The following is an 18171-nucleotide window of genomic DNA, read 5'->3' on the forward strand; positions in this document are numbered from 1 at the left end:
GTGTAAATGTTAAGCATCTGGCAAACAATGAATAAGGATTTTCAAGTTCATAGAAAAGGGACATTTCTTCAAGTCAAGTAAGGCTCGGATAAGTAGATTTTCATAGAAAGACCTTAAGCCATCAATCTCCAGAGCTAAATTCATTAAGTCAATAAATTTTAATATTATTTATTATATAGGTAACATTATTTACTGAAACGCCTACTACATACTTGGTGCCAGGGATACAATGTTGAACATAGGACACGGTCCCTGCCATCATGACAGACATTACTCAGCCAAAAAAACACAAATAGATGATTCATTTAAAACTATTATAAGTACTACAAAGGAAAGTCACATGGTACTATGAAATCACGTTACATAGAGATTAAATAGATTCTGGGAGATGAAGGAAGGATTCCCTGAAGAAGTTATGTCTTAGTTGAAACCCAAAGAATGAGAAAGTAACCAGGCAAAGAAGGGGAAAGAACATTCTAGGCAGAGAGAACAGGCATGTAAGGGGGATGGGGCATGAATAGCCCACAAAACAGAAAAAAAGCAAGTATGACTGATGCACAGAAAGCAAGGAGAAAAGTGACAAGAGGTCAAAAAGGTAGATGGGCTAGTTCATTGAAAGTTCTATAAGCAACAACACAGATGCATCTTGAGGACATTATGCTCAGTGAAATAAACCAGTCACAAAAGGAAAAATACTGTGTGATTCCACTCATTTGAGAAACTTGGAGTAGTCAAAATCAGAGAGACAGAAAGAACAGTGGGGCAGGGGCTGGAGAGAGGGAGGAATGGGGAGTTATTGTTTAATGGGTACAGAGTTTCAGTTTAGCAGGATGAAAAAAGGTTGTGGAGATGGATGGTGCTGAGGGTTGCACAACAATGTGAATGTACATAATGCCACTGAATTGTACACTTAAACATGGTTAAAACTGTAAATTTTATGTTATGTTAACCAGAGTTGGTTTCTATTGCTTCTATCCAAAGACCCTTATGAGACAGAAATTGGTACGTGGAAGAGGGGCGGTATAAATGAGTCCCTAAGATGTAGAATTGACTGGATCAAGGTTGGGAACAGCACAGTGCAGACCTCTATCTCATGCTGAGGTTGGCCACCCTTATGCAGTAGGAGAAGGCTTATCAAACTGTGGTCTTCTACCAGGACCCACCACTACCAAGGCACACTGCAAAAACAAGACGTGGTAGGGAAAACACAGGATGTACTGGCTATGCAGACAGACTTCAATCAGTTCCTATAAAAAACAAACTGCTTAATATGAAATAGGGGAGATATTAAAAATATTTATAACCTGTCAGATCATACCAGTGCATAATGGAGAGTATCAGTCTTGAGTTAAACTGGTCAATCTGAAAGTACTGGGAAGAAAATATCACTTTTGTAAAAAAAAAAAAAAAAAATTCCTTCTGCCTAGAGCCTGCACACAAGCCTTGCTGAGTTGGGAAACTACCCCGGGCTAAAATAAAAATGGTACAAACAAAGGCAGAAAGGTAGGACCTACAGCTATGGAAACATAAGAGAGTTCCCTTGAATTCCCTAGGGTCCCCCCAAGCACCTCTGTTCTGCATTCCTCGCCTGATAAAGCTAGGATACAATCCAGAAGCAAGGATCAGATTAATACCTTCCTTCCCTAGGCCCTGTTTCAAAATAAGTGAGGCAATAAATTCCTTTTTTTTCCCCTTTGGCTGCAATCCATTTATGTTGGATTTCTGCCCTTTACAACCAAAAAGTGTTAATACACTACCAATATTTTAAAATGCACTGTTTTTTTCAAAAGCATCACCAGGGCACTACCCCAAATCTACAGAAACGATCTCCAGGTCAGGGTATCTGTTATTTCTTAATAAGTGTTCCAGATGATCAGGCAAATTGGGGAAATACTAGTTTAGGCTAAAGTTTAACACTCAACAAAAGTCTAGTTGTCTCCTCCTACACTGTATCAAACAATAGTTGTTATTTCCCAGTAACACAGAGGAAGGATATTATAACAATATTTATTTGGAACATACTATGAGCCCACCACTGTACCAGAATCCACCATGGTACACTGTGGGCACTAAAAGTTTAAGATGTTGCCTTGCCTTCCAGGATCTTGTGTTCTTTAATCTGTAGAAAAGACAAGACCTACAAATACATCGGGGACTGCTGAACCTGTCTGATCAACAGAATGATCTAAGGATCTTTTCGGTAGATTAGAGGTGGCAGACATGGGATTTAAACCCCTATCCATCAGACAACAAAGCTACTTCCAAAATGTGTTCAGTGCAAAATACAGTTCCTTCTCAATATAAGGTATAGGAGCACACAAAGAAAAAATTAGGTATAATGAATACAGTCCATTAATTCAAATTTGGGTATAACTAGTATGTATTAAGTACTTATTATTTAAACATTTACTGTATTAAGCACCTAAATACAGGTTTTCACTAATAACTAATAATCAGAAACGAATTAGTAGATTGCCTGAACTGACATTTCTCTTTCAGATAATGATTAATTTAAATGCCATCATTAGGGAACTTAACATATTAAAAGAATAAAGAAGTCAATAAAAACATTACTTTTTACCAAATTCAACTAGCTGTTCTCAAGAAGGCAACTTTGACACCTAACTGTCAAGGTCAGCATAAAAAAAATCTATTTATTGTTAAGGCAGTTAATAGAATTCAGCCCAAATAAGCAATCCTTGCTTATTCATTAAGTAAAGTTGCATTAAATAATTAAGTGGAGGTGTTGTGGAAATAAGAGCGTTAAGAGTTGGGGAGTCTGGAGAGTAAGTTCTGGATCAATAAAGAAGCAAGAGAATTGCTAGCTCTACTGGTATCTGTTAGTATTATTTTCTAAGCTTTCTATAGAGACAGGACATCTAAAGTCATTAAATAATTATTTACAGAATATATCCTTTGAAGATAAATTTCTGTGAGTGGTTTCCCTTAAATGTAGGCACAACTATAATTGATGAGGAAGATACACTTAGTGAAAGAACTGTAAACTCTGATTAAGCGATTTCTCAAGAAGTTTTTTCTTAAAACTAAGTCCAGGACTTTTAAATTGATCTCACTCCAAGAATCACACTAATCTTATAAAGCATTTTTAGAAAAAATAACTATCCAACTCACACTCATATACAGTGAAAATAGGTATTAGCACCTTTTTATAGTGTCACACAAACAGATCAAATAAAATAACATTCCTATGTGAACTGAATCATTTTTGCTCACAAGCCAGCGTGGGTACTTAGCCACAATCCCTACAAATAAGTGTTCTGTGTTTTCAATTAACGAGCAATATTATGTAGTAAGAATTTTTTTTACATTTGTGTGAGTCCTTTCTGTTGACTAGCACTTGGCATATTTCTGTCATCTGTATGTATAAGACACTGAGATAGAAAAGATTTACATGGCACGCACCTAGCATACACATGTAGCACATGCATCAATCAACAGACTGCAGTTTGTTGGTCCCATCAAATGAGTCAACCAAATTGGGAACATTTTATGAAGAAATGTGTTTAAATTCCAAAGAAACAGCATATAAAATTATTTTAACTTTATTATTACTTACAAAAAATAAGCTTTTATTTTAGAACAATTTTAGATTTATAGGAAGCCTGCAAAGATAGTTCAGAGTTCCCATATACTCTGCAGTTTCCCCTATTATTAGCATCTTACATTAGCATGGTACATCTGTTATAATTAATGAACCAATACTGATACACTATTAACTGAAGTCCACACTTCATTTAGACTTCCTTAGTTTCCACTTAATATCCTTTTTCTGTTTCAGGATCCCATTACCGTTCCCAGGATAACACATTACATTTCGTAGTCATGTCTTCTTAGGCTCTTTTTGGCTGACTTTCCTTGCTTGATGACCTTGATAGTTTTGAGGAATACTGTTCAGGTATTTTGCAGAATGTCCCTCAATTGGGATTTGTCTAACGTTTTTCTCATGATTAGACTAGAGTTATAGGTTTTGGGGAGGAAGACAGCAGAGGTAAAGTTATAATAACTTTTTATCCCAACTATCACCTGGATAGTAAGCTCACTGAGGGAAGGAATCTTATCTTATTCTCATCTTTGTATCCTTAGTACATAGCTGGCAAATATCTGTTGGTTAAGGAGGCAGTGGATGTACACCAAGGGTTGAGGGGGTACAGAAACTTTGCTATTTATTTATTTATTTATTTTTTGGGGCTGCATCGGGTCTTGGTTGCAGCACGTGGGATCTTCATTGCAGCATGTGCGATCTTTCGTTGTGGCGCGTGGGCTTCTCTCTAGTTGCGGTGCATGGGCTCCAGAGTGTGTGGGCTCTGTAATTTGCAGCACGCAGGCTCAGTAGTTGTGGTGCACGGGCTTAGTTGCCCCGCGGCATGTGGGATCTTAGTTCCCCGACCAGGGATTGAACCCACGTCCCTTGCATTGGAAGGCGGATTCTTAACCACTGGACCACCAGGGAAGTCCCTGCAATTCATTAAAATATGAGCACTAACCCTAACAAGGAAATTGTTCGTAAGTTTGCTCAAATTAAAAATAAGAATGACTGATTCACTAAAGTGTTTCATTCTTCTATTCAGGGATCCTTCTAGTTTACCTATTGTGGTGGAACAGGATATATTCAGCTAAAAAACAAGGTAATTCTTAAGGTAAACCTTGCCTCTTGTACTGATGAAGCCTCAGAGATATATAACACTGCTTGTGGGAAGTATACATGGTAAAATGGAAAGATGCATTAGGGCTGAAGTCAGGATGGTCTGGGTTTGAAACTGAGTCCTATCACTAATAAATTGTATAATGTTGGCCAGATATCTTTGAGTCTTAGTTACTTTACATATACAATGGAGCTAATAATATTTATATGAGGGTGGGTGAGATCAACACATGTTTGCATTTTGCAGTGTGTCTGACAGACACTTAAGTTTATTCCCTTTCTAAGCATGGTTTGTTACACAGAATAGGTATGCTTTAAATACATTCTGGAATAAGGCAGGATATACATAAACAAACACAGATGATGATGGCTGTTACTTTTACACTGGATGAATAAACTGTGAAACGATGCATGTGCATGTATGTTTTTACGTAGTTAACACTTGCCTGATATACAGCAGCCACTCAAATGTTCGATGATTCTTCCATCAGATTTCTTGGACCAAGTGTCAAGAGAATCAATTCCAGTTTTCATGACCCTGGACAAACCATGTCCCTCCTTTAGGCGTCATTTTCTTCACTGAATAGTTGACCTACTAGTCACAGAGCTTGAGAGCTGGAAGAAATCTTAGAGATCACCTACTGCACCCCCTTGCCTAAATCATAAAGCCTGTGAGTGGCAGACTAGGACATGAGTGGGGACTCCTAACCACCAAGCCTTAATTCTTTCCACATACCACGGTACTTATAAGGTATCTTTCACCTTCCCGTGTATGAAATATTGGAAATTGAACTACTGATCTTTAGAATATCACTCAATTCTGAAAATCCACTAAATCAACATAGCTTAAGTTCTATCTTTATTAAAACCAGAAGATACAGAAGAATAAACAAAATTTTCAGTATTAGTCCTAGTTTTAGAGAAACTACGATATAGACAGCAGAGGATGAAAATCCTTTCAGCTGTGTTGATATATCAAATACTTAAATAGAGAGAGGATCTATTCTGAATAGTCTCCCTGACTCCATCTTCTTCATTATTAAATGGAATTATAATCATTGGTCCACTGAACTGGTGGACTGAATCACTACTATTCTGAGATACCCACATCTCTATCATCTTGGTATCCCTTACTGTAACTGAGAGCACAATGATTTTTTTTTTTTAATCCAATGGTCTCTTTGTAGTATTCCTACTTTATCTCCGTAGGGCCTTGCACACTGCTGACTATTCCTTTCTTTTTGAAACTTACTGCTGTTCCTTTGGCATTCAAAACACCGGTTTCCCCTGATTTTGCTTATAATGTAGTGATCCAGAGAAGAGCTTACTGGCCAAGAGCAGAGACTCTGGACCTAGATCGCTAGAGTTCAAATCCTGGTTCCACCATCTGCTAGTCCTGTGACCTTGGACAGGTTACTTAACTGTTATGTGCCTGTTTCCCCATCTGGGAGGATTACATGAGTTTACAGGTATATAAAATGCATAGTAAATGCTATACAGATATTTGCTGTTTTTGTTCTCCTCCTTAGTCTCTTCCTCTGCTACATTTCTGTGACCTCCACATATTCCACCTGGGGGATTCCATCCATGCAAAGGGGTCTTTACTTCTGTCTATGTGGAAGGCCTTCTTCTCTTCATTCTATCTAGTGAATTCCTTCCCAACCTTTAAGATCCAGTTTAAATGTCATTCTCTCTCTCTCTCTCTGAAGCTTTTCCAAAGACCATCTCTCTCCTTCTGCCTTGGTAGTCAATTGTTCCTGCCCTTGTGTTCCCATATTACTTTGAATATATTTCAGTGAGAGCCCTTGTTACATTAGATTGAATGATGTTGAGCCATTTGAAGTTGCCTATATTAGACCATTTCAGACCTGTAGAAAACAGTTACATGATTCATTCTAATAACATCTCTTTATATTTCTGCTGCTCCTTCCCTCCCTGCATTAAACTCATAACAAGAACTACATGCTATTATTCTTTAAAAATACATATATAATACAATGTTTCAGATATATAAAGAATAATGAATGGACACCCATAAATCCACAGCCTAGTTGAAAAAATATTTACCAATACAATTTAAGGCTCCTGTGTGCTCTTCCCAGCAGTATTACTGGTCTTTTCTCCCCACCTTACCCTTCAGAGATACCCACTATCCTTACTTTGATATTTATCATTACCATGCATTTATTTAAACATTTATTATGTAAGTATGCTTCCCTAAATAATACATGAATGTTGGGCTTTATACAATATAAATGTGTTCTGCCATTTGCTTTATTTACTTAACTTTTTACTTGTGAGAGTCACCCAAGTTACTATATAGATCTAGTTCATTCATTTTCATTATTGTATGGGATTCCATTAGGTAAATATACTACAATATTTTCTTTCTTTTATAAATAGACATTTGGACTAGTTTGAACTTTCTGCTATAAAAATGTTGCATAAATATTTATACATGCATAGGAGAGTTTCTAAAGGGTATCTGCCTAGGAGTGGAATTGCTGGATTGTAGGTTATGTGCGTTTTAGTTTTAACAGATATTGCCAAATTTTTCTTCACTATGGTTGTGCAATTTCTATTTCCATCAACAGTGTCCAAGAGCTCCCTTAACTCTACATTCCCACCATTATTTGGTATTATCAGATTTCTTAATTTTTGCCAATCTAATAGGTATGAAATGACATCTCATTAGAACTTTAATTTTCCTACAGGAACTAATTACCAGCGAATGGCTAATAAACTTTTAGGTTGCCTCTTTTATACCTTGTCATTCTTCTATTGATTTGTCTTTTTCTAACCTATTTGTAGGAATCCCTAGTTAATACAGACAGTAATATTTAGCTGTTATATGTACCATAAATATATTCTTTAACTCTGTGGCCTATCTGTGCATTTTTAAAATTATGGCATTCACCTTGGTCACTGTACAGAGCTGGAAGACAGAGTGGTGGAAATCACTGCCATGGAACAGAATAAAGAAAAAAGAATGAAGAAATGAGGACAGTTTAAGAGACCTCTGGGACAACGTCAAATGCACCAACATTTGCATTATAGGAGTCCTAGGAGGAGAAAAGGGAGAGAAAGGGCCTGATAAAATATTTGAAGGGATAACAGCTGAAAACTTCCCTAACATGGGAAAGGAAACAGTCACCCAAGTCCAGGAAGTGCAGAGTCCCATACAGAATTAACCCAAGGAGGAACACTCTGAGACACATAGTAATCAAATAGACAAAAATTAAAGACAAGGAGAAAATATTAAAAGCAACAAGGGAAAAGCAACAAATAACATACAAGGCAATCCTCATAAGATTATCAGCTGATTTTTCAGCAGAAACTCTGAAGTTCAGAAGGAAGTGGCACAATATATTTAAAGTGATGAAAGGGAAAAACCTACAACCAAGAATACTCTACTCAGCAAGGCTCTCATTCAGATTTGACAGAGAAATCAGAAGCTTTACAGACAAACAAAAGCTAAAATATTTCAGCACCACCAAACCAGCATTACAACAAATACTAAAGGAACTTCTCTAAGCAGAAAAGGCCACAACTAGAAACAATAAAATTATGAAAATGGGAAAGCTCACCGGCAAAGGCAAACATACAGGATAGGTAGGAAATCGTCCACACACAAATATGATATCAAAACCAGTAACTGTGAAAGGAGGAGGGTACAAATGCAGGATATTTGAAATGCATTTGAAATTAAGAGATCAGCAACTTAAAACAATCATGTATACATATAGACTGCTGTATTAAAACCTCATGGTAACCACAAATGAAAAATCTGTAATAGATATACACACAAAAAAGAAAGGAATCCAAACACAACACTAAAGATAGTCATCAAATCACAAGAGAAGAGAACAAAAGAGGAAAGGAAGAAAAAAGACCTACAAAAACAAACTAAAACAATTAAGAAAATGGCAATAAGAACATACATATCTATAACTACCTTAAATGTAAACAGATTAAATGTTCCAACCAAAAGATATACACTGGCCAAATGGATACAAAAACAAGACCCATATATATGCTGTCTACAAGAGACCCACTTCAGACCTAGGGACACATACAGGCTCAAAGTGAGGGGGTGGAAAAAGATATTCCATGTAAATGGAAATCAAAAGAAAGCTGGAGTAGCAATACTCATATCAGACAAATAGACTTTAAAATAAAAACTGCTACAAGAGACAAAGAAGAACACTACATAATGATCAATGGATCAATCCAAGAAGAAGATACAACAATTGTAAATATATATGCACCCAACACAGGAGCACCTCAATATACTATATAAGGCAAATATTAACAGACATAAAAGGAAAGTTGACAGTAATACAATAACAGTGGGGGACTTTAACACTACACTTACATCAATGGACAGATCATCCAGACAGAAAATCAATAAGGAAACACAGGACTTAAATGACACATTAGACCAGGTGGACTTAATGGATATTTATAGAGCATTCCATCCAAAAGCAGCCAAATACAGATTCTCTTCAAGTGCACATGGAACATTCTCCAGAATAGATCACATGCTGGGCCACAAAGGAAGTCTCAGTAAATTTAAGAAAACTGAAATCGTATCAAGCATCTTTTACAACTACAGCTCTATGAGATTAGAAATCAACTACAAGAAAAAAAATGCAAAAAACACAAACACGTGGAGGCTAAACAATATGTTACTAAACAACCAATGGATCATTGAAGAAACCAAAGAGGAAATCAAAAAATACCTAGAGACACATGAAAATGAAAACACGACAATCCAAAGCCTATGGGACATGGCCAAAGCAGTTCTAAGAGGGAAGTTTAGAGTGATATAAGCTTACCTCGGGAAATAAGAAAATCTCAAATAAAGAACCTAACCTTACACCTAAAGCAACTAGAGAAAAAAGAACAAACAGGGCTTCCCTGGTGGCACAGTGGTTGAGAATCTGCCTGCTAATGCAGGAGACACGGGTTCGAGCCCTGGTCTGGGAAGATCCCACATGCCGCGGAGCAGCTAGGCCCGTGAGCCACAATTACTGAGCCTGTGCGTCTGGAGCCTGTGCTCCGCAACAACAGAGGCCACGATAGTGAGAGGCCCGCGCACCGCGATGAAGAGTGGCCCCCGCTCGCCGCAACTAGAGAAAGCCCTCGCACAGAAACGAAGACCCAACACAGCCAAAAAATAAATAAATTAATTAAAAAAAAGAACAAACAAAACCCAAAGTTAGTAGAAGGAAAAAAATCACAAAAATCAGAGCAGAAATAGAGATGAAGAAAACAGTAGAAAAGATCAATGAAACGAAAAGCTGGTTCCTTGAAATGATAAACAAAATTGATAAACCTTTAGCCAGACTCATCAAGAAAAAAAGGGAGAGGGCCCAAACAATAAAATTAGGAATGAAAAAGGAGAAGTTACAAATGACACCACTGAAATACAAAGGACCATAAGAGACTACTACAGGAAACTATATGCCAATAAAATGGACAACCTAGAAGAAATGGACAAATTCTTAGGAAGATACAATCTCCCAAGACTGAACCAGCAAGAAATAGAAAATATGAACAGACCAATTACAAGCACTGAAATTTAATCTGTGATTTAAAAACTCCCAACAAACAAAAGTCCAGGACCAGATGGCTTCACAGGTGAATTCCATCTTTGTCACTGTACACAGCATAGTGTCTGCCAGTTAGCAGACATTAATAAATATTTGTTGAATGAATGAATGAAAAACTGAAAAAACACACATAAAAAAATTAGACAATGTTTTAAGCTCTTATTTTGGAATTGTGACCCTCTATGCCTATTAGGTTTTATAAACTTTTATATTTAAAGAAATAAATTTAATTTAGCTTGGAGACTTTCTGGCAGTCCCTTGAGATAACTGGAGATAAGACAGAGCACCAAAAAATCAGGACTGGAAGTCCAAAATTTTAAATCACCTAAGACAAACAGCTGTCTGCTCTCTTCTTAAATATCTCCAAGAACAAGTATGCTTGCTCTCATGTTTTCTATTATACTTTGCAGAACATAATGACTAAAACAGCCTCTAGTTCCACCATGTTTGAATGCCCCAGAGGAAAGTCTACAAAAGTGAGTGTAAAGCAATTCTACTACATAAGAAAACACTTAGAAATGTGCCCATAATACATCAATGAACAATAGACATAGTGATTAAAATGAATATACAATATGTATACGCTTCAATTTTAAAAGCTAACAATGGTAACAACTATAGTAAATACAGAGGGGAAAATAATGCATCAGCCTTTATATGATTTAAAATGGAAGGAAATTAATATATGACTACTTACAACAGAACCAGCAGGAGGTTCAGACAGCACAGAGTCTTAAAAAGGAAGTCATAGGAAGCAATGAGTCATTCTGGACAAAACACAGAATCTGTAGTAAGAAGACCTGGTTTTAAGTTGTCATTCTGACATTTACTAGCTATTTGGCATTGGGCACATCATTTGATCCACGTACACCTCAGTTCCTTATCAGTAAATAGAGTTTATAATGATCTGGCATCCTCTCTAACACGGTTATTGTATGTTTCAAATTAAGTAGAAAAATGTGTGACATACTTCAATAATATGCAATTGTAATCACCTATCCTTCTTCATCTTCCATCTCCCCAGTGGCAGCAATCTGTATAACTGTGTGATTTTTTTTCCAGCAGGGCTCAGTAGAGCTAGTATAGGCAAGAAGAGAGAGATTAGTTCGGGATTTTGCCCAGACAGGGACAGAAGGACAAAAGAGCAAGGGAATAAAAGATAATGATAAGAGAGTGAATGAAATAGCAAGAGACTAAGAAAATTAAGCTGGATAGGGAAGGAAGTGAAGACAGGCCTTGGTGGGGTCAAAGAAAAGATCTAGTAGATCCTCAAAGGTCAGGCAGGAGAAGAAATTTTGAACAAATCTGCATGTCTTCATTTATAATTTCAGAGGTGGGCCATCTTTGCGTGAGAACAAAGCTCATGGTGTGACTATGGGAGCTCATTAGCTAAAAAGATGATCACTTCAGTTGAAGAGGTCAATGTGTTGAAGAAACAATCATCCATGTGAATACTGAAGTCACTCAGGGTAAGGCCAAAAATTGAGATGGAAAGGAAGACTGTGTGTGCTAGGTCCTAAATGATAGAGAAGATCTATTATGTAAGAAGACAAGAGTGGTATAGCCCTTGTGCCAGAGAGCACAGGGATTTTAAGAACGCAGAGAAGCAGAGGTCTGGAAATGTGTGAAATAGTGGTGCATAAAAAATTACAGTCATCCTTATCTCTCTCCTTTTGCAAGGAGTGGTCTGGGAGAATGAGCTGCACCCATTCAGAAGGGCTAGAGTAAGCGATCTTACTCCCCTGGCTTCCATTTCAGGCCAGAACACACATTAAAACATCCCATAAAATGGTTAACAGTGTAGAAAACAGGAGTTTCAGAGAACAAGTGGAAAGGTTTGAAAGGGAGAAAAAAAAGCAAGATTGGGAAAGAGGAAGAGGAAGCCGAGTCAGCACAGGAATAACAGTACAGAAGACAGATGATTGGAGGAGCTGGGACAAAGGTAACAGAGGATAAGACTTGCTGGGTTTATATGGCCAAAGGTTATCAAAATAATTAGTTCTACCAGTTCCCTGATAGCTAGGGAGTTAGCACTAAGGCCTTGACAATGGTTTGGTTAAATTCCCTCATTTACAGATTGCGGGGGGTGGGGGCAACATCTGAGTATCTAGTATGTACTTATTCACATTATGTAAAGTGTTAAGCCCTAGACCTATACCTTCCCTCATTTTACAAATGAGGGAACTGAGGATCACAGAAGCAAAGTGACCAGCCCTGGGTTGTATTATTAATATTCAGTGACACTGAGGACCCAGGCTTCTTTTTCAAATCTAAATCAGTATGGCAGTATAAGAAAGAAATTGAAATTAGAACATCTTTAGTCACTTTCTACCAGTGAGATCTTGTATGTTTCTTTTAACTCCACTAAGCCTATCTACCAAACAAGGTTATTGCAAAGATTAAGCTACAACTCCAAAATAAATCCTAGTAGTTATTTTAACTGAAAACTGGTCTACATAGGAACTTATTTTCAAATGTGAATTTCTTACTTGATTTATTTCAAACAAATCCAAAGTTTCTAAATTAATGCTTATAGATTTTACAGATAGGAAACTGAGGTAGAAAGGGAGGATGTACAATCTATGGCTCCCTCGTATATCTAGAATCAAGTCTAAACTCCAAAGTTTCAGGTCTTTAATACTATGGCCCCAGCCCACCTCTCTAGCCACATCTCTCACTACTGACTTACACAAATACAATACTTGACCTCTGGCAACTATCAATTTTTAAAAACATATCCTATAATTTCCCCATTTTGGAGCTCTACCTAAATTATTTAATCTATTTAAATTTGTTCTCCAAGGCTCAAATAAAATTCATCTTGAGTGTAAAGCCTAACCTTGTTCCAATTGTTGAGAAATGATGGCTCCACCCTCTGAACTCCTATATCACTTTGCTTTACCTCCCTTAGAGTACTTATTGCCTTACAATTTAGGTAAGCATGAAAAAATTTCATTTCTGCCATCAGAGCTTAAGTCCCTTAAAGGTAGTTGGAAGAGAACTAACATTTACTTTGCATCTCTGAAGTGCCAGTTGCTTTTCTAGTGTGTATACACACACACACACACACACATTATTTCATGTAAACTTTGTGACACTCCATGAAGTAGAAATCTATTTTTTACACATAAGGACACTGAAAGTCACAGAGGTTAAACAATTTGCTTATAGTCCTAAGGCTAGCAAGTGACAGAGCCTATATTTGAATCCATCTTTCTAACCCAAAGCCCAGGCTCTTGCCACTATACTCTTCCCAGAAACCATGAGTATATCCTCACTACTGATTGCTTCCTATCTATCCACTGACCATCAGGGAAAAAAACCTCCATGGACTTCATCATTAAGTATCAGCAGAAAGGATTTGATGTAGGATATCTGCCCTCTTGCTTTCCAAGAGTTAGAAGAGACTCTTCAGAGCCAATAGAATGACTAATATGAGACCTGAATAAAGATGAAGAGATCAGAATCCTGCTTCTAGGAAGGAAAAGTCAAAAACCATTACTTTTCCATTCTTGTGTTTAAAAATTCCTCCTCCTCTGAGGTTTCCACCACCTGGCTATATCACTCCTTACCCTTCCTCCTCATCTGTCATCTACCACCCTCCAGATTGATCCCCTATATTCACTGCACCTGGGTCACAATCCCTCTCTCTTCCCTGCGTCCTAGCATCCTAAATCATTTCACTATCCATGCAGAAGACTCGTTCAATACAATAGCCTCGCAGTTCCTTGTCATACTCAGCTTCACCCGACCTTCACCTCTGCTGTACTTCAGCATCTCACACACAGAGACCTAGCTGTCACCTAGAAGAGCTCCACATCAGACAATTTAACTCTAATATTCCACTTTCTGACCACAACCTTTTTTTTTCTATCTTACTTCTACATTTGCTCATTGACCTAACTCAAGAAATCACAGAACCTCTAAGTCCCAAACTGAAATCATTATCCAGTGTTTCCTGTCTCAGTTAATGTCACCATCATCCCCCAAGTCACCCAAACCAAAAACATAAGCATCACCCTGGACTCCTCACCCTCTGATCTACACACCCAATCAATCATAAAGCCTCACAGATTCTCTCAACTTCATCCCTCTCTCCTCATCCCTATAACCACATTTTAAAAATGTTATTCAAGCATATCTATAAAAACCTTTCAGTGATAAAAAAAAAATCACCCACTGAATTCATTTCAAGATACTTATGCATACAGGGTCTACCATGACATGGCCTCGGACTGTATTTCTGGCCTCACACTGTATTTCTGGCCTCACAACTTACCACTTAACATTTTCATTGTTATTTCTTATCAGTCCCAAACTGCTTGTGGTTCTCTAGGCAAGCCATTCCTTTTCTCACACTGATGCTTTTACTCAAGCTATTCTCTCTGTCTGAAGCACATTTTTTACTCATCTTTGCCTGACTTACTTCTACGTACCATTTAAGACTTGGGTCAGGTGTCATCTCTTCCTCAAGCCTTCCCTCAAGTCCCGGGCTAGTCTAAGCACCCTCCCCTTGATGCAACCACAGCATCACAGGCATAGCTCTCACCTTTTATCCTGAGATGACCTATTTCAGCATCTAATTTACCAACTTCACAAGGATTGGAAATGCATCTTATTCATCTCTGTCTACCCAGCTAAACATAGTACATAGCACAGTGCCTGACACATAGTAGACACACTAAGTATAGAGTAAAGTTTAGAAGATGTTGAGTTTACATTTTCAGTGGGATGTTCACACCAGTGCTTTCTCACAGTTTTTTAGTATTTCCTACCATTAACTCCAAGTCCTTTGAAGGGAAGGAACCAGAGCTTTTCCTGAGTCTGCACAGTTCTGTAAAGAATGATGCTATACAAAGTTTTACCCAACTTACGTAAAAGGGAAACAGCATTTGCACAAACATAACAGAGATCAAAACTTGACGTGTGCTAGGAACTTCAAAACCACTGACCAATTGAAAAAATGAAGATATAAGAACAAAGATAAAGAACTAATTCTGACCGCTGTGTTGTCTATGTTATGTGCTTGTCTATGTTATAAAAACAGTGAAATTTTGCTTAGAATATAAACAGCGTCCTGGATATAAGAGCTTGGCACTTTATCTACAAGGTCATCACATCTCTGCTAAGCTTAAAAAATTACTAACCTGCAGGGTTGCTTAGGCAGGGGTTTAAGTTGTTGGTAAAGACACTATTTAAAAACTTAACCCCACAAACCAAGGCTCAGTGATGAAAAAGCAAGTAAAAAATAATGCTGGTATATGAGCAACAACAAAAAAATGTTCTTTTCATAGTAATTTTGGGCCTTGTGTTGGCAGTTAGAAAGAGAGCAAAGAGTTCAATGTAATAAAGCATTTCCCTCTCCAACTAAATATTAAATTGCAGTCTGGCATCAAACTAGGGATGCCAGACTCAATTCTTTCCCAGTGTAAAAAATAATAAGCTCTTCTATTTGCATGGTGCATTCCAATCGATATACATTTGCTCATTTGATAAAGTGTTTATAGACATTTTTAAAAATGAGGGAAAACCCCAAATTTTCCACAAAATAATAACTCTTTTAGTTGGTTTAAACAAACAGGACTAGATTTTTTTAGGTTCAAAACACGGTACAGAAGTGAGAAACGGAATAGAGTACTTTATATTTAAGCAGGTCAATCCTTGGGGCCAACAGAGCTTCTTGCAGAAACTTAATAGGTTTTGGGTTTCCTTGGGAAGAGATCGGTTTCCCATCACTGGAGGAGATGTTCAGACTGGTCAAATTATTAGGGTAGAATTGGGGATTTTCAAAGCTACTTTGGTATGGGATGAGGGAAAGGGACCCTAGATGACTTTTAAATTCCCTTCCAGTCTGGAGATGTTTTGGGGTTCACCTATCTCCTGGAAACCCCTTTTCATTCCTCCGGGGCTGGCCCACAGCTGTGCCCACGTGTCCAGCCCTCCTGGCCGCTGGCTCACCTCGGTGCCCAGCGGCTCCCGCCCCCGTCGGAGGTTGGCAACCTGCTTTCCGCGCCCGTTTCCGGCGGCACACGTGAGTTGTCCCGGCGAAGCTCCCGCCGCCGGAGCCAGCCCGGAGGACCGCTGCTGACAGCTCCCCGCCCTTCGCACCCCCGACCCTCGGATGGGCCACGCTGTCCGCCGACCTCGGTCCTCGCCCGCCCCGAACCGGATCCGGCCGGCGAGGATCCACAGGCATCTCTCAGCTCTCCTGTCCGAGCAGACTGACAGCCCCTCCGACTCCCGGCCCTCGGCCCAAAGCCAACACTCTCCGGCCGACCCAGCCCCGCCGGCCAGGACAGAGCGACCGCCGTTCGGACCGCCCGCGATGCGGACCCTCCAGAGGGTCCCCGCCCCCCCGTGTCCTTGAGTTTCCCTCGCGGGGCCCCCGGGGCGCCTCTACTGAGTCAGGGCCGCGGGCCGGACACTGGGCCCCGCTGGCCCGGCCGCGTAAGCAGAACGAGCCGCCGGAGCTCCAGGCCCAAGAACACGGCCGGGGACGGCCGCGCTCGGACCCCAGACAGGCCGACCGGCCGGGACACACAGACGAACAGTCGGGCCCGAGGGGCGGGGGCAGCGGCCGGGCCGGTCCTGGCGCCTCCTTCTCGCCCGGGGCGGCCCCTGGCGGCCCAGCCCCTCAGGGCGCGGGCTTTCCTGGAGAGCGGAGGCGGCCGCCGAGGCGCTTACCTGCGGGCGCAGCGGCGACGCGAAGCAGCTCACTCCCTGCCCGCCGCCATGTTTCCGCTGCGCAGCGAGCGAGGGAGGACGCGCGGAGGGGGCGGGCGGGCGGGGGCGGCTCCGGAGAGCGGCGGCTGCCAGCCGGCCGGCGGGCTGGCGCGCGGCTGGGGGCTCGACCGAGGCGGCGGCGGCGTTGGCTGAGGCGGGGGCGGGGCGGGGGCTTCCCGGCCCCGCCCCCCGGGCCTCCGGCCGCGGGGTGGCGAGCGCCTCGGCAGTTGGGCTCGCGCGGGGGGGGCGGTGCGGGGAGGGCGCCGCCGAGCGGCCAGGCCCCGCCAGCCTCCGCTGCCTCCCGCCTCCTGCCTTCGACCCCTGGGCCCAGACCCGCGTCCCCACCGGCCCTACGCGCCGCGTCTCACGGGTGGGTAAACTGAGGTCTGGAGAGGGCTCGGGTACTTGGGTTCGAGTCCCGCTGTCGCCGCTCCGAGCCCGCGCGTGGGCGGTTGGGGGAGATGGCGGACCCAAGAGGCGTCAGGTCGGGTTGGCTGACGCGGGGCGCCGCCTCGGGCGAAGAGCGGGAGCTCCGCGGCTCGAATCCCTGCCCTGCTAAGAGTGATGGGTGACCTTGAGCGAGTTACCTCGTATTTCTACCCCAGGACCCTCACTTCTAACGGGATAGCATTCAATCCAGAGCGTTGGTGTGAGGATACATAAGTCAGTGCTTGTGAAGCCCACGGAACACTGCTGGAGACCTAGTAAGTAAATACGTAGGAAATAGAAGCTCCCGCGGTCCCTTCATTGGTTCATCCATCCGTTCAACAACTACTTACGCATTGAGCCCCTCCACGTGCCTGGAGACAGGCTCATTCTGTTAGTGAACACTCTGCTACACTCCTATGGTTAAACGCCGCGTCCACCTGGATCATCCCTATTTTAGCAGGGAGGAAACTGAAGCCCAGGGAGGTGAAGCTACTTGTCCAAGGTCACCCAGCCAGTAAATGAGTGGAGATTCACCTCCAACCTGACTTCAAAGCCTGTGCTCTGCCAGCAGGGAGTCATCAGCTGTTTGGATGGGTCAAAGGAGGCTCCCTGAGAGTTAAACACTTTCAGGTTGGCTCTTGAAAGAGTCTGCAAGGAGGAAGCTCATTTCAGGCAGAGGGAAGGATGTGTGCAAGGGCATAAAGACATATGATAGCAGATGGCTGGTTGATGTGACTGGCA

The 18171-nt window shown here is 40.9% G+C and overlaps 1 protein-coding gene across 4 annotated transcripts in view; it reads right to left on the bottom strand.

Moving 5' to 3' along the window:
• The window catches only part of SCMH1 (Scm polycomb group protein homolog 1), a 203093-nt gene extending 185989 nt beyond the window's left edge, over window positions 1-17104 (bottom strand). The window contains exon 1 of one of the 4 annotated variants that reach the window (XM_068539649.1): window positions 16963-17104. The gene's annotated coding sequence lies outside the window, so the exon portion shown is untranslated. The remainder of the gene's footprint in view (window positions 1-16962) is intronic. The other 3 variants (XM_068539638.1, XM_068539640.1, XM_068539639.1) reach the window with 3 other exon arrangements.
• Between the last annotated feature and the right edge of the window lie 1067 nt (window positions 17105-18171).

This window comes from Eschrichtius robustus, chromosome 3, assembly GCF_028021215.1.
Source record: "Eschrichtius robustus isolate mEscRob2 chromosome 3, mEscRob2.pri, whole genome shotgun sequence".
Classification (NCBI taxonomy): Eukaryota; Metazoa; Chordata; class Mammalia; order Artiodactyla; family Eschrichtiidae; genus Eschrichtius; species Eschrichtius robustus.